Consider the following 4007-nt stretch of genomic DNA (forward strand, 5'->3'; position numbering starts at 1 on the left):
GTGCAAATGCACTGTAACATTATCTCAATTCTGAAGAGGTGTTTAGAAGGCTTGGACAGTATCTTTAAGTGAGCTGTGCAAAGATGCAAACATTTACTCTCTCCTTTCTCTTTTACAAAGCACTTGCATCTGTCTTCCTTGCACTTTCCCCAGGGAGAAGGAAAGCTGGGTGCACCATGAAACAGCACTGGCAGCCTGAACCACCCTGAAATGCAAGCATATGATAAATGCAATGGGGCTGCTCCTACCTTGGGTGGACATGAATTAGGAACCACCACTACAGAACCTAGTTTTGTGGAAGATATCCATGTCCTTCTTTGCTTATTGCAAAGATTCTATGCCAAAGTTGGCAAGTTCTCCCAGCAAGCTCTGGGAGATCTGTTTTGTTAGAATAATTTGCCACTGAATTAAGTTTCTCTGTAAACCTTTTATTTCTTACTGTGCTCTAGTGTATTGGGGGGGCACCTGAGACTCACTTGTAAAACTGCAGGTGTCAGGTTTTCTTGCATGCAGTGTAATTCTCACACGGAGTTTTAAAACTTAAAGCCAACTCTCTGGCATGAAGGTGGTCTAATTCCTGACAGGTAAGTGGCTGCTTAGACACTTGGTCACATTGTACTCCTTCCCATGGCACTGCCTTTGGCTCCTCCATGGCACTGCAGAAGGGAAACCATGCCTGCCAGCAGGGCACACTGGTGAACAAAGCCAAGGACATGACACATAGAAAACCCTCTCCAACTCAAGTGGGGAAACTCTGACGAAACACAAGGGGTTTTAAGATAACCCCTAGAAAAACAGCAGCTGCTTTCTTATAAAAGATGCAATGGTTAGCAGCAGTTGCAGCCATCTAACCAGCTTCAGACAGCCTCTTTTCTCTTCACGTCATCTATAAATACCTATTTCCTCCTGTAATTCCAACATAAAACTCCCTTAGCTTGAATCTGCCCAGCTCTGGATCAGTGACACGGTTTAGGTTTGACATCTTAGACCTCCATGCAACAAGAACTGAGAGGTCACTGCTGCTGACTTGAAGGTAGCTTTGTTACTCCACAGGGTGCATGGCACACAAGCATAGACCTGGGAAGCAGCAGGATAGCACAGTCCCAATGATTGCAGCTCTTCTTAGCTATGCAAACATATCATGTGAAATACTAAATATATCAGTGGTCCAGAATCAAAAATTACCATTTGCTGGCTCTCAGGCAGCCATAACCTTCAGGAGAAGACTCCTGCTGGAACTAGAATCACATAAGCAATTGTACTGATTCAAGATCGCTTAAACTTGTTACCGTTCTCAAATTCAGCCATGCAGTGTAAAAATAATGTTATGAATCATTTTGATAAAACCCACCTTCTACACAAAATGACAAATGTGAGGAGCTTAGAAAATGTGCAGACTGCCTGGATCTGCAAGCAAGAGAAGCCTGCTCAATTTCAAAACAATAATAATTAAAAAAAAAAAAAAGGTTAGGAATATAAACATTGATAAACTTGCCTTACAAATATTATTTTAAAGATGCCTGTGACAAACTGCTGGAAGTCAAAGCTTAATAAAGCAGTTTTCTTCAAGGGGACTCCTTTACAACATGTTTAAGAGGAAGCACGTGCTTCAGGGCTTTGCTGGGTTCCAGGCAGACTGTCCTTTTAACAAGGTTAGTGCTACCTGCAGTCTGTGCCTTATTCCAATGGGCATTTCCCTGTGTCCGAATCCCAGGCCACAAATCCCAGAGTGCTGTAACAGAGTTGCTCTGTCTCAAACCAGCGACCAAGAGTGAGAGAAGGGCTGCAGGTTGTGCTTTATGTTTAACGTCTTTATGAGGCAGAACATAAGGTTTTCTATTCTTTGCATACATCTGCAGAGTATTATCCGTATGACAACCGTAACAAAAGAAAGAAAACTAAAACCAGACTTACTGGAATTAAAACAAAATAAACAGTTTGCTTAATATCTCTGGCTAATTTATCTTAGGACAAAAGTGAAGCAAATGCTTCTGTCTAAGCTTGGAGGTGGTGGTGGAGATTAGGAAAAAAGCAAAATATTTAACTTACCTCACCTGAAAGCAGTCGCCTCTTTGATCGTGTTTTGCTTGAATTGCCAGCACCACTTCTTCTCCAGGATCATCAATTCCTTCTCCATCTCTGTTTGCTCTTTTCCATGCAGCTGCGTGGTACCTAGTTGCTGGCTGGGGTTAAACCATGACAGGCCTTCATTTCTGTAGCTGCACAGACACAAGCCCTATAGATTTTACACTGCTCAGGTCTTATCACTGACTGCTGTGCTTGGCCTTTGCTGTTAATAAATATTCCCTTGGATTTACTTTTACACCCCAAACCTCTTAACAGTTTGAGCTTTGAACCAGATCAAGAGCACTGATGTAAACACAATAGCATTTGTCTCTGCTGTATGGATTATATTCCATTAAAAGGACATATGTAAGGCTGAAAAGTAAGGAACCCTGTTAGGTAGTAGATGGTGCCAATTCAGTCCTCTTTGGATATAACCTCCAGTTAACTGCATGCTCCAGTTTTCCATAGCATTCCCACTGCCTGCATGGCATGTTTTGGCTGAGATGCAGATCCTAATTTTTAAGGATGTTGGAACTCAGATGAACAAGCCCCCAGAAAGCTGATGGACCAAAACCAAAGTGAATTTACACTGTTTTTGTTATTATACGTATAGCTATGTATAATTAGAGAAAACAGTCTTTATCATGCAGCATGTTGGGCTCACCTAACACAATCACATTACCAAGTCCATTGGTGAGGAACAGGGAGCACACTGATGGATAAATATTGGTTTGTGTGATTTTTTTTAGATAAGCTATGTCCTTCATTCCCAAACACTAAAAATGCTTTGTGTATTTAAATGTTCTCCAAGTTCATCCCATGTGCTTTTCAGAGCCCCATCTCCATACTGCCTCATGAGAGCCAGCTGGGGCTGGACAGGCCTCAGGTGAAGGAAACTTGGATGAGGAGGGAAAAGCAGAATCTCCTGGATGCTTCCTCTATCCCTGGTCCAGGACACCAGCCTGGCCAAAGCAGTTGCCCGAGATGGCACAAGGCAAGGCGTTTGACTCCTCCAGCATCCCCATCAACAAGCTGTGGTACCCCACAGTGCAGAACCATTTCAAACCACAGCTGGGGCAGGTGGCCAGGGAAGGGGCAGGGCGTCCTTCCAGACAGACAGGAACTCCAAACAAGGCAGCACTGACAAAATGACAAAGGCAAGATCAGATCCTCAAGCAGTTAATAATATCCAGCTGACTTAGAGGAGGATATGAAATCTATGCAAATCTACATAACCTGCTGACCCAAAGAAGCAATGGCTTTGTTTATCCGTATACGCTGTTGGGGTTCCTTGCCCCCTGCCATGGGGTCCTGGGAGAGGGGCCCTGGGGGGGAGACATGGAGTTTCCCTATCCCCTGCTCAGCCTCGTTCCCCATTGGTTGGTTTGTGTTCCCCTGCGGGGGCAAAGACCCTCGGGTCCCGTGATTGAGCAGTTCCTCGGCAGAGCTCCGGCCATGCGGCTGGAGAAATAAACATCTCTGAAAATATCTACCAAGAATCTGTCCATATATTTCTTTTCCACGGGCCTTGTTGTCTGATACGCGTGTTGCAGTACCCCCACTGTAACAAATGGTAGAGAATTGTGAGCAGAACGATCCCCGATCCCTAAGGACAGCGACTGATTTGGGAGTAAATTCCGGATTTCCCTTCTTGTTTTTGTTTTGCTATTCCATCTCTAAACTATGGAGGAACCGTGGAAAGACTCTTGGCTCTCAGAGCTGCATATGGACATTTATCTTAAACTTGAAAAGATTCTTCAACAACGATTTGTAAATTTTAGTTTAATTCAAGCTCAAAAGGAACTGAAACACTTCCTGCGTGGCTGTTTAAGAACTTTTTCTACATTTCTTGGGATTTGATTCTTACCAAAGACTTTTGGAAGACCGTTTGGACACAGTTAATTTCTGAGTCAAAATATATGCCCATGGAAGAATATTTT

Source organism: Corvus hawaiiensis, chromosome 5 (genome assembly GCF_020740725.1).
Source record: "Corvus hawaiiensis isolate bCorHaw1 chromosome 5, bCorHaw1.pri.cur, whole genome shotgun sequence".
Taxonomy (NCBI): domain Eukaryota; kingdom Metazoa; phylum Chordata; class Aves; order Passeriformes; family Corvidae; genus Corvus; species Corvus hawaiiensis.